Genomic DNA, 19,070 nt, shown 5'->3' on the forward strand with positions numbered 1-19,070 from the left:
CTCCTTTTATCTCAATTCCTCCTACTGTGAAAGCTAGAGCTCCACACTTTTCCCGTTTTCTGTACCTCCTAGGGTGATGGTGACACTCGGTTCAGAATGATGAAATTTCATGAAAAGCTTGCTGCAAAGCTGCTTTCTTGATGAAAAGACAAAACAAAACTAATGTCTAAACTAAAGGAGGGTTAAAAAAAAAAACCCTCCTTTCTGCCTCAAAAGAAGTATGAGATCTGGAGCTGATGTAGCCTTCCTGTAACCATCAATACAAAAAAAGGTTTAAAAATGTCAACATATTGAGGATAAAGGAGCAGAAATAAAGGGGAAATAGTAGGTCTTTGATGGGATCTTGGTCTTGCTGAGTATAAACCAATCATCTCTTGCTAGAATTTGTTACACGGAGAAAGGAAACTCTTTTTACAATTAATATACTGTTACTTTGATTTTCTATTCTTTGAAAATGATTATTTGAATCATATTTCACGTGTATTTGCTAAATTTTGAATTAAAGTAGTTATAGTATTATATTTGTCTATGGGTAATAAAAAAAACCCAAATAGCAGAGGTTTAAACAGTTAGACATTTATTCCTATCTTGTGCCAAATGTTGAATGTAAATGGTCCATGCCAGATATGCTAGGCTAAAATGTTATGAGTCTGTACATCTTTTATATTGATGAGTCTGTAGCCTACATCTCAGTATCATTTCATGTTCAAGGAGGATTATTTCAGCCCATATAGTGTATCGCCCTTTCAACCATAAGGAATGAGAAAAAAGGCAGGGATATAGTGCATCCAATTCTTCAGGGCATGGAAGCCCACCTGCTTACATCTTGTTCACTACAGCTTAGTTATATGAACATATCTAACTAAAAGCAAGTCTGACAAATGTGCTCACTTATAAATTCTGTTACCAAAGAAAAGGGAGATTAATATCTGAGGGTCAGATATGGTCACTATTCCTGCCCTCTTTTTTGGCCTCCTGAATATTCATGTTCACTATTTTTCTTACATACAGAAAATTTCATCTTCTTCCCAAAAGTGAGAAATCCTAAGTTCTCCTCTAGCTTCTGCAGCCAGTTCAACCATCAGAGACAGCTGGGTGCCCCTGTTTTGTTTTGTTTTGTTTTGTTTTATGCAACCTGTTCAAACCCTCATATCTCTTAATGTGTGGTACAGTCTTCTCCATGAGGTGTACATAGACAGTGGTGAAATACAGGTAGAAAACCACAGTTAAAAACTTATAGCCATAACAAGGCCATAGCAACAATATTAGGCAGGGATAATGAATAGCCTTGCCTCTGACACTGGATAAATTCCTGTCCTAGCACCTCTGGCAATCCTGGTTTGATTCTCTAGGAATAATCCACATTTCATTGTTTTCTGAGCACCTTCTGTATTCCTAGAGTGGTTCTTCATTATTTTTTTGTTCTTCAGAGCCACATCTATGGTGATCATCAGAAAATATGTACTTTGAGGGGATTGCAGAGATTTAAGAGCTCACCTTCTGTTCGTTTGGATTTCTGGGTCCTGAAATAGCTGTTGGATAGAAATTTTTTTTTAATTTTTGTTTATTTATGATAGTCACACACACAGAGAGAGAGGCAGAGACACAGGCAGAGGGAGAAGCAGGCTCCATGCACCGGGAGCCCGACGTGGGATTTGATCCCGGATCTCCAGGATCACGCCCTGGGCCAAAGGCAGGCGCTAAACCACTGCGCCACCCAGGGATACCAGAAAATTTACTGACTTTTGTAGTCCAGTATGTCTCTTGTTTTCTATAGCAATATAATCTATTCAACAGCTTTCTGAGCTTCTTGTTTCTAATTAATTCCATATCTATATTCCCTTAGCAGAGTATCTTGTTTAAACCTAGTTTCTAACCTTGAAGTCTGTAGTGTTTTTGTAAAGAACTTTACCCATCTTCAATCCTCTCAGTACTGGTTCTCTTGACACTATATGAAATAATGTCGTAGAAAGGGAAAATAGCACTTTTGGCAGAAATCTGCCATTAGGCTTGCAAACTTTGTGGGGAAGAGCATTGGTATTACTTCTTGTTAAGTCTGCCATTTTGAAGTTACTAACTGGTCCAGTGTTTGGTTCAAAAGCAGTTGGCTTTTTTAATTATTCAAGGTTGCAGTGGATCTTCCTATCAGTTTCCATTCCTGGCCAAGACCGAAAGTGCTTCCTATATAGCACACCTGATCCCTTTCCTACCCACTCTGTGGTTCTGGATAACTTGACCTAAGTTCATCCTTTTCAGAATTTTTTTTTTTTTTTGAAAGCAGTAACATTTTCTGAAACAGTAGGAATACCATTATCTCTGGGATAGCAAATTATCTGGCTTCAAAATTGCAATAGATAACATTTGGCTAAAAGTTTTCCATGGCATGAAAGGATAATAAAAAAAAAAAAAAATTAAAAAAAAAAAATAAAAAAAAAAAAAATAAAAAAAAAAAAAATAAAATAAAAAAAAAAAAAAAAAAAAAAAAAAAAAAAAAAAGAAAGGATAATAAGCAACTCTGCCTTCATAATCTGAGTCTTTGCTACAATACTTATTAAATATTCCCACAGGGATCCCTGGGTGGCTCAGCGGTTTGGCACCTGCCTTTGGCCCAGGGTGTGGTCCTGGAGTCCCGGGATCGAGTCCCAGGTCAGGCTCCCTGCATGGAGCCTTGCTTCTCCTTCTGCCTGTGTCTCTGCCTCTCTCTGTGTGTCTATCATGAATAAATAAATAAATAAATCTTTTAAAAAAATGTATTTAAAATAAATAAATAAATAAATAAATAAATAAATAAACATTCCCACTAAGCCTACATTTATAAATTCTAAAATTATGAGTCCTAATTTCAGTCAACAAAATCTTTATCAGTCTAAAAATCAACCAAAATGATACTGACTTAAACAATTTAAAAGTTTCCTCCCATTAATCCAAAGGCCCAGAGGTCAACATGAAAGGATTGGAATGGCAGTTGGGAAGAGTTCTACTCACTCTTCATGGCTCAGACTCCTCCATCTCTAGGGAATGGCTATGTTGTCATGGTTCAAGATGGTAGTATTTGCATTCTAGGCAACAAGATGAAGAAAACAACCTAGGACAGGGATAAAGTGTGCACAGAATTGTCTTTCATAGAGGGTACTCTAGACACTGCCAAACCAACTTCTAGTTATATCTCACTGGCCAAGATTTAGTTAGTTGCAAGAGTCTGGCATATAACCTATATTCTGAGCAGTATTAATCCCAAAAAGAATGCTTAAAAATGTGGGGGGAATAATATTATTCAAAGAATTCAAGAAACAAGGAAAGAATAATATTAGGGAAAAATAGTCATTTTTATCATATCATTCTATCATTGTTTTTCTTTCTTTAACACACCATTGGGTATTGTGTATTCAAGCATCATAGTTGGGGATTGATGAAGATGGAAATGGTACCAAATTACTTAGTTGCTAGTCAGAGAAACAGGGCCAAAGGAACAAGTGCTTTCTGAGAATTGGCAATATTATGGTGTGAAAAGCCATTTCTATATTCCTTAATATATTCTGAAAATATGCAATGCGTAAGCTATGTTCTAGCTTTATTGAGCCAGTGTTCCACTCTATCCAGATTGAAAACAACCTTATCATCAGCATTTGGCAGTAAAATTCTAGCAAATGTTACAATAAATTCAAGGAACTATACCTTAGTTTGTTTTTTCTCATATACCCCTTCCTTTTTTTCTGGTGTCTAGGAACCAACAGTAACATTTTGTCTTTTTTTTTTTAATGCTTAACAATCCTCTTCACCTTCCATGAAACTGGGTGAAGACAGATAATTTATTCCTCTTCACTTGGATAATTTTTTATTAAATATTCTATTCAAGAAAATGTTTATTTTAAAAAAAGTTATTTATTTACGAGAGAGAGACGGACAGAGACAGAGAGAGAGAGAGAGAGAGAGAGAAAGGAGTAGCAGAGGGACAGGGAGAAAGAATCTCAAGCAGATTCCCTGTTGAGCATGGAGCCAGACATGGGGCTTGATCTCAAGGCCCTGAGATCATGACCTAGGACAAAATCAAGAGTTGGATGCTTAACTGACTGACCCTCCCATGTGCCCCTCCCAAAAATATTTCTAATCCAGCGTTAAGCTAGTTTCTTAATGTAAAGTTAGGTAAATTCTAAAAAAATATAGGACCTCAAGATTGGGTCTTCAAGTTTCAATATCTCCTAGTGCAGCAAGGATAAGACAATTTTAAAGACTATACAAGAAATCCCAAATGTTTTTCAGAAGTGTTTGGATTTGGCCCCAATCAGAAATGAAGTAGCACTGGATCAGAAATATATCAACTTCAGAAAAGATTGCATTCCATTATGAAAAAAGATTTGTTCCTCTTATAGATACTCATTATAGTGTAAAAGACATTTTAATAACATCTATCATGCACTATCAGTTTTTTAAGAAACTTCAAGCTATTGATGTACATCTCAGTGTATATCAAAAGAGTCTTCCTCTGTGTGGTTGCTAAGAAACTGATGCTTCAGAGTCAGAAAATTTTACCTTCGTTTCAATGTATTGTCTAACAAAAATGAATATTTGGACTAATAAAAATGGGAAAATCATCAAAATGAGGAAATAGGAGTTTTCTGCCATTTTTGTCCCAAAGAACACCAATTTTTGACAATTACTCATGAATGAAAACATCTTTGTGAAAGTCCAGGAAACCAAAAAGCAGCTCAAAATTGGAACAAAACCAACCTGAGACTGGACACTCCGAAGAGGGTAAGAAAACAGTTCTATTTTACCTATGCCATTTCTCCCCCAAGGCTTGCATAGGTCAGTGCCAAAGGAGACCTTTTTTGACTTTTGATTTCTCCCATGGAGAAAGTGAAAGCATGTGAGTGGGTACCTAGCTTCCTCAGCTATCTAATCCTAATGCTTCCAAAGAGACCTACTTCTTTCTTATCCCATCTAAAATACTAAGGAATGCTGCACAACTGTGGGGCAGGGAGTACCTGGGAGAACAGTAGTCAGGGCTCTCAGAGGGCATCAAAAGGACATAGAACCCACTAACCACTTTGGGAACTCCATCAGGAAGCCTGCCTATGAGTTGCCTCATCTATGGATCCCCCCAGCTGGTCCAAGGGCATCCCTAATGCTCCATATGCCTTACCCACACACATGCACACACCACTGCATGGCCATCTCACTATATTTACCTCCCATGGTGGTGAGAGCATGCCTTTGCAAATAGCTAGTGAGCCCATGTAGAAAGTAGCCCAACTGTGCAAGATTGGAAGAAAGTATACAATTGTATTTGGGCATTTAGCCTCACCCAGCTTGACAAATCAAAGAACAGGATACCATCAAAGGAACAAAAAATTTTTTCCCAAATTATTTCCCAAAGAAATACAGATTTGTGATTTTTTTCAATAAAGAATAATGCTTTAAGAAAGCTCAGTGGTGGGACACCTGGGTGGGTCAATGTTGAGCATCTGCCTTCGGCTCAGGACATGATCCGGGGGTCTGGGATCGAGTCTTCTGCCTATATTTCTCTCTGCCTCTCTTTCCACTTCTCTCATGAATAAGACTTTTTTAAAGTCTTAAAAAAAGAAAGCTCAATGAACTATAAGAAAGCATAGAAAAAAAACTGATTTGATGAAATCAGGAAAAGACAACACAAAAAAGATGAGAAGTTTAACAGATATTAGAAATATATTTTAAACCCCCAGAAATTCTGGAGTTAAAAAAATACTATGATTGAAATTTAAAAAATGCAAGATGGAGACTGGATCAAGAAGAACAAGAAATCTGTGAAGTAGAAGACAACTTATTTGAATCTATACAGTCAGAGGAGAACAAAAACAAAAGGAATGAAGAAAAGTGGGGAAAGCCTCCATGAGCAATAGGATAGAACTAAAGGAAACAATGTACATATTATTTGAGTCTCAAAGGAGAAGAAAAAGAGAAAAAGGATGCAAGCTCATTTAAAGAATGGCTTAAAACTTCAGAAATCTAGAAAGAGATTTGAACATTCAAGTTCATGAGCTTATAGTCCACCCCACCCAATTTCTACCCAAAAAGGTCTTTTCTAAGACTTATAATAAATATGTCTGAAATCAAAGACAGAATTTTTAAAGCAGCAAGAAAAAAAATTGTCATATGTAAGGGAATCCCCACAAGGCTCTCATTGGATTCTCAGCAAAGATATGATACATTTAAAGTGTCAAAGGAAAAAGAAGTTGTCTTTCAGAAATGGAGAGATAGAGACTTTCTCAAACAAACAAAAGCTCAAAAAATTCATCACCAGTAAGTGTGCCTTAGTGCCTTATAAGAAATGCTAAACGAGTTCTTCAGGCTGATGCAAAAAGATGTTAATTAGTGAAAAGAAAACATGAAAATATAAAACACAATGGTAAAGTAAATATTTGGTCAAATTCACAATAATACTGTAATACTGTGGTGTGTTGCTCACTTGACTCTATTATAAAGTTAAAGGATAAGAACATTAATAATAACTATTGTTACAAAAATATTTTAATGGATACACAATATAAAAAGATGTAAACTGTGACATCAAACACATAAAATATTTGAAAGAAGATAAAACTTTGTGTGCAAAGTTAGGTTACAATAATCACAAGAGAAAAATTACATTAGACAACATAAAAGACAAAATAAGGGAAGCAAAGCATATCACTATGGAAACTCATCAATTCATCAAGGAAGCCAGCAAGAGAGGAAGACATGAACTCCCTTTCAGAAAATAACTAATAAGATGGCATTAGTAAGTTTTTATCTATCCACAAATACACTTTAAATATAAAGGGTCCAAATTATCCAATCAAAAAGTTTAGAGTGGCTGAGTAGATTTAAAAAAATAGGTACAACTATATGCTAATTACAATTACACCTCAGCTTTAAGGACACACATCGACTGAAAGTGAGAGGATGAGAAAAGATATGCCATGCAAATGAAAACTGAAAGAGAACAGGGGTAGTTATCTCAGATAAAATATTTAAGTAAAGAACTGTAATAAGAAAAAAAGAGGATCATTATAAAATGATCAATAGCTTAATTCATCAAGAAGATTTAAGAATTGTAAATATATATAGGGCAGCCCTGGTGGCTCAGTGGTTTAGGGCCACCTTCAGCCCAGGGCCTGATCCTGGAGACCCAGGATCAAGTCCCATGTTGGGCTCCTGCATGGAGCCTGCTTCTGCCTCTCTCTCTCTCTCTCTCTCTTTCTCTGTTTCTCTGTATCTCTCATTAATAAATTAAAAAAAATCTTTAAAAAATAGAATTGTATATGTGTGTGTGTGTGTGTGTGTGTGTGCATTAGAGCACCAAAATATATTATTAAGCAGATTGGTACAGCTACTACTGCCATTGGTAAAACCACTATGGAAAATGCATAGAGGATCCTCAAAAAGTTAAAATTAGAACTATGATATGACCCATCAATTTTATTTCTGGGTATATATCCTAAGGAAATTAAATAACTCTCTCAAAGAGATATCTGCATCTTCATGTTCATTGCAGCATTATTTAAAATAACCAAGACATGAAAACAATTGAAGTGTTCATTGATGGATGAATGGATAAAGATGAATGGATAATGGATATATATCATATTTATTTTATATATTACTATATATAGTAAATAATATATATATTATTTAGGAATAAAAATGACAAAAATCCTGCCATTTGTGAAAACATGTTAGGACCTAGATGATATCATGCAATGTAAAATAAGACAGATAAAGACAAATACTGCATGATTTCACTTACATGTGAAATATAAAAGAGATGAACTCATAGAAACATAAAATGGTGGTTGCCAAAGCTGGAGGTTTGGTGAAATGGGTGTTATCCATTAAAGACTACTAATTTCCATTTATAAGATGAATATGTTCTGGACGTTTAATGTACAGCAGTGTCTATAAGTAACAATATTGTATTATATGCTTAAAGCTGCTAAAAAGAAGATATCAAAGGTTCTCACACAAAAAAGAAAATTGTGTGAGGTAATGTATGTGTTAACTAACCTTATTCAACTAATCATTTTACAACATATATGTGTATGAAATCATCATGTACATCTTAACTTACACATAAATCTCAAAGAAGCTGGTAAAATTATTGAAAAAAACAAAAGAGGAAAAATAACTTTAAAATATGTACTTGTTTAAATTATATATGTATGTATCTATGTATTTGTCCATATGTATATATGAATATATAAGTGTGTCCTCTCAAATAGAAATTTAGGAAAGTTTAAGTGCATTAATAATTGATAAGTACATTTTATAGTAAAATATATCATGTATATTGCAAACAGGAATGTTGATTTTAAATAGAAAATATCACTCATATATCTAGGCAGAAACAGGTTCATTTAAAGCAACATTCTTGTAGAAAATGTCACTGTCTATTTTGCCCATTTTATGCATAAAAATTTGTGACATTCAGGAAAAAACATAGAAGAGATAGCCATCATAATACATTTTTAAAAGCATAGAATACTAGTCGTTAAAAATACTCAGAAAAAGAAAAATAATTTCTTGGCTAAATATTTTAATGTATTACCCCTTTTAGAGATCTTCAGTACACTTTAGCAATTTAGAAGACCAGAAATTCCCCAAATTTCTTTACAAGCTGTCTTTTTTTTTTTTTTTTTTCAATACTAATTACATCCCTCTGAAAAAGTTCTGCCAAATGTTTTTGGAGAAATGCTGATCTAAGACAATATATAAGATGGTCATTTACTCAGTACTTTTTAAAGATGAAATGCTTAGTTTATAAGAACTCATTTCACATTCTTCAGAAAGAACTACATCATAAGTGATGTTCTGACTTAAAATAACTTTTAAACTTTTTCTGATTTTATCCTCATAAAATAACTGGTCATGGTAACAAAATCAAAAATAAATAAGTGGGACTACAGTAAACTCAAACCTTCTGCACAGCAAAGGAAGCCATCAACTAAATAAAAAGGCAACATACTGAATGGGAGAAAATATTAGCAACTCATACTTCTGATAAGGAATTAAATATGCAAAAAGTATAAAGAACACATACAACTCTATAGCAAAAACCAATCAAATTAAAAAATGGGCAGAGGAGCTAAATAGACATTCTTTCCAAAGAAGACATACAGATAGTCAATAGACACTTGAAAAGACCAATATCACTAGTAATCAGGGAAATGCAAATCAAAACAACATTGAATACCACCTCACACCTATCAAAATGGCTGTTATCAAAAAGACATGAAATAAAAAGTTTTGGTGAGAATGTGGAGAAAAAGGAATCATTGTGCACTGTTGGTAGAAATGTAATTGGTGCCGCCACTATGAAAACTGTATGGAATTTCCTCCAAAAATAGCATCACCATATGATCCACCAATTCCACTTCTGGATACTTATTCAAAGAAAATGAAAACACCGCCATCTCAAAAAGATATAAGCACCCCCATGCTCACTCCAGCATTATTTATAATAGCCAAGATATGAAAACAATCTAAGTGTTCATCAATAGATGAATGGATAAGGAGGATATAGAGCATACATATATGTAATGGAATACTGTTCAGCCATAAAAAAGAATAACCACTTGCCACTTGCGACAATATGGATAAAATTTGAGTACATTATGCTAAGTGAAATGTCAGACAAAAAAAAAAAGACAAATATCATATAACCTCATTTACATATGGAATTAAAGAAAAAAGCTCACAGATACAAAGAACAAATTAATGGTTGCTAGAGTTGGCAGTTAGAGGTGGGTGGAATGGGTGAAAAGAGTCAAAAGACTTAAACTTCAAATTATAAAATAAATAAGTCATGGAGATATAATGTACAGAATGGAAACTATAGTTAATAATACTGTATTACATTTTTGAAAGTTGTTAAGAGAGTAGATTGAAAGTTTTTAGCACAAGAAAACAAATTCTGTATCTTTGTATTGTGATACATGATGACTAGATTTATTGTTGTCATCATTTTGCAATATATACAAACATAGGTTCATGTTGTACACCTGAAAATTATATAATGTTGTAGGTCAATTATTTCTCAATGAAAAAACACATGTAAAACATAATTCCTAAAAAAGAAGATATTTAGAAATCACTCATTTGTTTTAAATGCCAAAAGACACATTTTAATTGTAGCCTATAACATGAATCTTCTAAGAAATTTTGGGAATGCTATTTTGAATATATTGTATAACACCCAGTTCAGCACTTTCTCTTACAGCCTGAAATAAAAATTAAACACCAATAGTGTAGATGACACTATGGTAGACACTGGAAATTTTGATCAGCCCTGCTAAACATAATACCATTGAAGGAGGCCCAAACTACTCAAGAAAATAATTTCAGTTTTCTTAAGCTCCCTTTCCTTAGCTGTGTAGTAGGACTAGTAGTTCCTACTTTATAAAATTTTTGTTATGCTCATCTGACAATGTCTAAAAGAGTGCTTTGGAAACTGCAAGGAATTATGGAAATATAAGATATGATTATTACCCTCCTTTTGGGTCAGTTTTAATATGGAAATTGTGTTTAGTTTAATGGAGTAGTATGGGATTTGGGGCTAATTTGTGGGCATCAGGATATCTGTTATGTATAATTTAAGTTTAGTTCAATGGCAATGTCTTGGGCATGATATTTCTCTTAGAAGTAATGAAGCAAAAAAAAAAAAAAAAAAAAGAAGTAATGAAGCAAACACCTTAACTAGCGACCAACTAAACAAACAAGAAATGAATTACTGGTCGGTAAATTTATCCAGATAAAGCTAAAAGAATAATGTCTCCTTGATCAAGACTTTGCATCTACTCCATAGCTATTTCTAACCATCTTTCGTCTTCCACAGTGTTCTTGTGACATGTTGATTGACATGACAATGTGACAACGTAAGGGAATTACTTGAGGGTGAAAATGGAAAAATTCCTGACCAAAAAAGTTAAAAGGAACTGGATAAATGATAGTTAGAGAATAGGGTATTATTTGGATAGTTTTATTTAAAGTTTTTTATTAAATCTGTCTTTTTGAGATTGATGCCATTTACAATCACCATGTTTGACTAAACAGTCACTTTTATTACTTTGCATGCAATATGAGCCTTCCAAAGGATTATTTTATTTTATTTATTTTAAAAAGGTTTTATTTATTTATTCATAGGAGACACAGAGAGAGAGGTAGAGACACAGGCAGAAGGAGAAGCAGGCTCGACCAGGGGAGCCTGGTGTGGGACTGGATCCCAGGATTCTGGGACCATGCCCTGAACTGAAGGCAGACGCTCAACCGCTGAACCATCCAGGGGTCCCTTCCAGAGGATCATTTTAGTTTAATTCTTTGGTTTACAAAGAACATAATCTCAACTATGCCAAGTGTTGAACCATTTATTGTTAGTGTACATATTTGCAGGAACCCTAGAAAGAAAACTGAGAATCTGGAAGAGCAAAAAATGTAATTAAGGAAGACACATAGGATTAAAAGTAGAGGTAGGCTACAGGAAGAACATAAATTTAAGTAGACAACTGTGCATGATATTCATGTTAGATCTCTACCTTTTATATGACTCAACTATACCCTTCAGATCTGTTTCATTCATTTTCAGTTTCAGTAGTACTTTTCATTCTCTACTGGGTTATCCCCTTCTGTCTTCCTCTGTTCTGTGTCCTATAAGCTGGCCTTCAAGGGCCTGCATCACCAGATTTCTGTTTGGGTTCAGCAAGGGGAGGCACCAGTAGGAGATATGAGGATAGAGGGAAAAAGAAAATGAATTATTTCTTTCCCAAGTTCTTGTCTTACACACTTTGCTTCTCAAAGCTGTTGTTTTTATCCATGATCTCTGAAGCTCCCCATAGGATCTTTCTACCCTCTAAGCCTCCAGCCCTCACCCATCTTCAGTATTATGACTTTTTCTCTTGCCACTTTTAGTCCTAATTGTAACAGTGGCTTCCTGGAGTGTCCATTCCTTGGGATCCTCTGTATCTCTTGAGTTGAGTTGAGTTGAATTATGTTCAGAACTCTGATTCTGATTAGAACTGTCAGAACTCTGATTGATGCAACTCTAAAATTTAGGTTAGTATTAGATTGTATCCTTGGGTTACATGAAATTAAGAACATTAATTTAAATCTATCTAATTTTGCAAGATTTTATATTTTAACCATATTATGCTTCTTGCATCCTGCTTCATGTTGTGGAGTAAAAGATATATACAAACAAAAGAGGGAAATTATGTCTCTCTTTCATCCAGAAGTATCAAGAAAAGTGAATACTTAAGAACATTTAGAAACCAATCAGTACAATGGTTCTTATTGTAAGTGCAATTGAAACTCAGAAAAATCATCATGGGATAGAGAACTAAAAGAAAATATTGGAACAGCTTTAAACTACAAATAATAAATAAGCCTGAAAGAGGAAGATTTGAGAAGCTGGAAGGAAGGTGAAATAATTGGTATGACAGAAATTTAATTGCAGCACCTGAGATAAGAACTACTAAGAAAAAGAAAGAGAAAAGAAAGAAAGAGAGGAGAGAAAGAAAATGAAAGAAAGAAAAAAAGAAAGAAAAAAGAAAAATAAAGAAAAAGAAAGAAAGAAAGAAAGAAAGAAAGAAGAAAGAAAGAAAGAAGAAAGGAAAGAAGAAGAAAGAAAGAAAGAAAGAAAGAAAGAAAGAAGAAGAAAGAAAGAAAGAAAGAAAGAAAGAAAGAAAGAAAGAAAGAAAAGAAAGAAGAAAGAAAGAAAGAGGAAAAGAGGGAGGAAAAAAGAAAGAAAGAAATTAGCCAGAGGGAAGGAAAATTAGTCACCTATAACCTGGATTTGTCTATGGTAAGATTTGCATTTTTAAGCAAGTTTATGTCCTTAATTCATAATGATGAGAGTAATTTCAAATGATAGTCTAGATCCTCCATACAATCCCATTCTGTCTCTGTTCTGTATCCTGTTTTCTATATTCTCAATTATTTCTACGCCAGCTATTCTATAGTTCCTGGATGAGTCACGGCAACTTTCTGTTCCCATGTCTGTATTCCCATCTTTTCCCTTCTCCTAAATTGGAATAAATTTTTGGTCTTCTCTGACCAGGAAACCTGGGCTAATTATTTATCCCACCTGGGCTAATTATTTATCCCTTTCCTGCTTTACTCTGAATTTTGCCTTGCAGGGTTACCTAGAGTATAGTTCTTGAACTTCTCTGACCTCTGATTTCCAGGTATGTTTAGTGAATGAGAGAAACTGCTAGAGATTTAAAAAAAAAGCCGTGGATAGAGTGGTGAGACATAGCTCCTTCCTCCTCCTGGTCTGTTATTTACCTAAGGCAGAACTCCTAGGCTCTGGAGTAAAGATCATATATGAACTCATCCTGGCAACACTGCACCCATGGCTACTGCTCTCTCTGGGGAATGTTCCCTTTCCTTGCCACTTCAGGACTAGAAATGAGAATGGCTTCCTACTTTACCTATTTCGCCATTCCTTTCTCTTAAACTCCAGCCTTAAGCACTGTAAACCTTAACTATTGAACTCTCTTTAACCCAATAAGTATACCTCTTGTTTCTTATTGCAACTCTGATTGATAGGGAAATGATGGGCAATTTTCAAAGTCAAACTTAAATTTGCCTCTTCTTTATAAGAATTACATTGAACAACCATTTTTATAGTGATTACCTACTCTGTGAACCATAAACGTTGACTTTTATATGGTAAATTCAACATTTAATCAGGTATGATCTTACAAAATAATCTTGAATTTTTTTCTTTAGTATTAACCCTTATGTTATTATTAATCTTTTTTGCATGTTTGTCCCTCTGTTTTAAGATCCCCGAGAGAGGTTAATATTTTATTTATTATATAAATATTTCTTGACTGTTTGAATCATTGTATAATAGTGGACACTACATACACTACATACATTTTTAATGTAAGGAGTTTTGACATGGTACATTATATTGCCTCACACAGTTCTTCTCCAGATACTTTCACCATTTCCAAGAAAATCTGTGTAGTGCATGGACACCTAACTTGATGATTAATTCAATTTAAGACCCAAGTTGACATTTTTCTCTGCTGAATTTACTAAAATCATTAACTTTTGATTTAGGTGATTGCCCATATATACCAGTTCAGGAAAACCTTTAATGAAAAGGTAAAAAAGATATCTAATGAAATGTCAGATCCACCAACTTCTACTTTATTTTTCATAAGTGATAAAGACTCCAAAATAAATAAAATAAACAAATACAAAGTAGAACATTAAGGAAGTGAACTCGTTGGCATCTATGGGTAGTAAATACTAATTAATGGAGTATCATATGTGCATACGGAGTGGTAATTGTGAAATCAGACAGCTAGAATTCAGAATAGTGGCTAGCTGTATAACTTTGAGAAAGACTCTTGATCTTGACAGCTCTGACCTGTTTTCTCCTTCGACTGATGGAGTCATTAGAACCTACTTTGAAGAGGTGTGGTAAAAAGTAAGTGCAGTGATTTGGGTCACTTACAGTAGCCAGTGCTTGCCTGCTGGTATATGAACACAGTAAAGCACAACTATTTTATGCTGTATATACCATTTTTGAAAATTCCAGGTTAAGTTACAAAACAAAGGACACAAAAACAATATACAAATGTAAAACGTGTACTTACTTGAAATAAATATTTGAACATGATATCCCACATATCTACACGAAGTATCTTTCATTAAGGGAGCATTGTTTAGTTTGACTTTTTCATTCATGAAAAGTATTAAATTATTGTTAGAACAACTTTCAACCTACAATACTATACTTCTGTAAACTATATGGCCCAACAGCTTGTTAAAACAGGCAAGTGATTAGAATGTAGTATATGTGATTTAGTGTTATGTCCAAAGATCCATTCAAGTTAAACTATTTTTATATATTGTTTAAACGTATCACTGATTATTTTAAAATTCTATTCTATTTATTTTCGAGGAACACTAATATAGTTTTTATTTGCCACAGTGAGGCATTTCTGCTATGCACCAGATTTCTCCAAACCTTTCTGTTCCCATAATTTTTATTTCTCAACTTCTTTTTTTATATTGGCTCAAAATTCTTGTCTACTATGACATTACCCTCTAATGATTCTGTGTGATTCTGTTTATAACTCTGCTCAAAGTCTCTCAGAACTTTTGTATTTGAGCTATATTAAGTTCATATTGTAATATTTTGTTTTACAAAACCATAGAGATGAACTTTACCCTATTTTTTTGGTATTGAACTAAAATATTCTGATAGTATGCTGAATATGCAGTATCAGTGTATGTAATATAGTATGAATTGACTAAAATGTTAATTTATTTACCTTTACAAATTGAAATAAGGTCATTTTGTTTTGGAAATGAAAGACTAGCTCATCACAATGACTGCATTTTTAAGTGTATTAAAAAATGTGTGAGCAGATGCCAAATATATACACCCAACTATAAAAACATCTAAAAATGCATGTGTAAAGTTTAAAAATTGACTATTTATACCCAGTATTGTTTTCTTCTCAATAATACTAATCGTGTATATGTCCCCATCATATGTCACATATATGTGATCTATACTTATCCACATAGACATAGTTTTACATATATAGGCATAGATTTACATATATTTTTCAAACTTTACCACCAAATTCCTAGCCTACTCTCTAAGAGATTTATATATTTTTTAAGGTAAATCATATTATTTTTTTTACTAATTTCCTTTTCTTGTCCAAAATATAGTCATTCCTCAATGGTGGTTTATTCTTATCTTTAACTTCCTTTACTCAACTTCATTCCTTCTTCCTCTTTCTCTGCTGCACAGACTCCCTTCTAGCCATGTTTGTCACATAGCAACACTATATCATTCAGATTTCATTTCCTTACTGTAACTATTTGTCAAAACCCTCCAGTGCCTGGGCTCCTAAACTTTGAATCATTATGCAAGGTCAAAGCTGTCATGTAGTTTCTGACTGTCACGTCCGTAGAAGGGACCCAAATTTAAGTTGTCTCCCACTACTGCATGCAGGGCATGCTGTACCTTATCATCCTGTTTTCTTTCCGTCTTTGAAATTATTTTATTTTTTTTATTTTATATATTTTGAGTATATAAAATTTGCCCTGTTAGAGTTTATGCATACTCAGCACTTAACAAAACATAGATCCCTTAATAACAAGTACTTGTTGAGTGAGTATGTGCTATAAATTTTCATAAATTGACCCTTTAAACCATTAACTTAGTTATTAATCCAAAACAAATCACCTTGTAATCAGAATCATATAAAGTACACAGTTAAATTTTTATTAGGGATGTGATACATGTGAAAGGAAAAGGATCAATAATTCATAATATTGAGAATCTCCTATATCCCAAACATCTAGATTTCTTATCATCCATCTTTTAATTATACAACTACCTAGGAGAAAATAATTACTATTTCTATTTTGTAGACCTAGATTCTGAGATTCATGTAAATTAAATAACTTGTTTATCTTTTCATCAAAAGTAGTTAGGCGACCCAGATGTGATCTCATCTGTTCTACTACAATGACAAGCTATCTCATGAATACTATGAGATTTTTTTTTTAAGACTATATATTTATTTATTCAGAGAGAGAGAGAGAGAGAGGCAGAGACACAGGCAGAGGGAGAAGCAGGCTCTATGCAGGGAGCCGACGTGGGACTCCATCCTGGGTCTCCAGGATCACACCCCGGGCTGCAGGCGGCGCTAAAACGCTGCGCCACCAGGGCTGCCCTCTCTCATGAATACTATGAGATTCTTAAAGTTTTTATTTTTAATAAAGACTACTTGCAATTTTTCTTCACTTTCCAGTATATTGTTATAAATTATGCAGACAATAAAATGCTCATTGAAAATGAAAGCCAAAGTACCAAATTTGGTCTTAAGGTTTTCCAATAATTAAATTTCTAATTCTCTCTTCATCTTGTACCCTATGCTTTGGCTGTATTGGCCTCTCACTTTCTCAAGCACTTTAAATATGTCCACATTCCATTGCCTTTACTTGACATTTCTGATGTTTAGAATGTTTGTCTATAGATATTGCACATCTGTCCCCTTTCATTATTGAAGTCCTCACTCCAGTGTATCTCCTCAGCGTGCCCTTCCTTTTTCCCTCAACAAAACAAGTCCCTCCTCAGCCATCTTTTCTGTGGAATTCAAAAGGAAGTCCACCATTTAGTGCTAGTCCAAGAGCTGTGTATATCCAGGCAATAACAAGATGAGTACAGAAACTACAGAATATGTGCTAAGCAAATTTTATAGCAGTTTGATATTGCTATATATCAATATTCGGTTGTATTCGGTAAAAGTGGTCTGTAATTGTTTGGAGGAAAACCCAAAATATAGAGAATTTGAGAAGTACTGATGTATCACATTAACTATTTGTATGCTATTGAGAGCACTTATTGATACTTAGATTTGTTTATTTACTTTTAATTTAATTTAAATTTTTTCCCTTCTAACTAAAATTTAAGCTGTTTGAGACTATAGATTTGGGAAACTTCCTTACACAATTATATCAATGCCTAGAACAGTGTTTAAGTGCTCAAAGGGCTTCAACGTACATATGTAAAAAGGCCATGTAATTAATATATTCTTGATTTTTAACTTAATTTTGGCAGACACCATTATAATAAGTCATGTAATTTGTGGAATTCTCTAATAGAAAAAGTTGACAAATAGATTTGTTTATAAAATGCTAAAGAAAGTAGGTGCCAAAAAAAAGAAAGAAAGAAAAGAAAGAAAGAAAGAAAGAAAGAAAGAAAGAAAGAAAGAAGAAAGAAAGAAAGAAAGAAAGAAAGGAAGAAAAGAAAGAAAGAAAGAAAGGAACGAAAGAAAGAAGGAAAGAAAGAAAGTAGGTGCATTGTCAAAAAATTATGAGAGGTTAGGGGATATCATACCAATATATCCAAATTCACTGGAATTCACTTATATCTTTGGAGATTACTTGTAAAAAAATACAGACCCACTTCAATTTTTTAAATTAAATTTGATTTATAGCGTTTAAATATAATTGGCCATGTAGAAGCTGTTGGTGTTGACTGGAGAGTCAACATGATGCCATTTCATTCCAAAGAGTAATCAATTATTGAATAAGTACAAGCTATTTTCTTCTCCATTAATGTAGATAGTTGAGAAGTGACTATATTTTAGTTTCATTTAAAATGTGTTTTCCTTCATGAATAAATCCGTTTAAAGTTCATTAACCTATGATGCCCATGACCCTCCATGCATCTTTTTTTCCCCAAAATTCATTCAATTAGCAACTTTTTAGCAACTTCATTAAAAGTTGTTGGAGTTTTCAATACTGTTATATATTATTTCTATTTTTTTAATATTAACAATCTTATACATCTAAATATTTATCTGTCTGGTTCTCAAGTTCATAGAACTATCTTTAATAACTTTACTAATTAAAGTCTTAAAGCGGGCAGCCCAGGTAGCTCAGCGGCTCAGTGCTGCCTTCAGCCCAGGGCCTGATCCTGGAAACTGAGGGTCGAGTCCCACCAGTCTCCCTGCATGGAGCCTCCTTCTCCCTCTGCCTGTGTCTCTGCCTCTCTCTCTCTCTCTCTCTTTCTCTGTGTGTCTCTCTCATGAATAAATAAATAAAATCTTAAAAAAATAAAATAAATAAAGTCTTAAAGCATTACATAATTGAATGAAATAGGGAAATTTTCTCCAGTTCAATCATATTGTAATAAGTCAAATAATACTGTCACTCCTCAAAATTGAGATTTTTAAAATATCAGCCTTTCTGAGGCATGATTTGTATCCAAAAATTCAACAATTTTAGATGTACAATTAGGTGAATTCTGGCAAATATATGTAGTCATGTAATGGCTATCACAATCACGATATACAAACCACAATTAATCAAGAATTTACTCATGCCCCTTGTCAGTTAATTATTCCCCTAGTATTGAGCCCTTGACAATAACTATTGTCTCGGACACAATACTTTTGTCTCTTCTAAAACTTCATCAAAAAGTATCTTATAGTATCTTGTCTTTTTTTTCTGGCCTTTTACTTTGCTTTTGAGATATACCTATGCTGTTGAATGTATCATTACTTTATATTGCT

Source organism: Canis lupus, chromosome 7 (assembly GCF_003254725.2).
Source record: "Canis lupus dingo isolate Sandy chromosome 7, ASM325472v2, whole genome shotgun sequence".
Taxonomy (NCBI): Eukaryota; Metazoa; Chordata; class Mammalia; order Carnivora; family Canidae; genus Canis; species Canis lupus.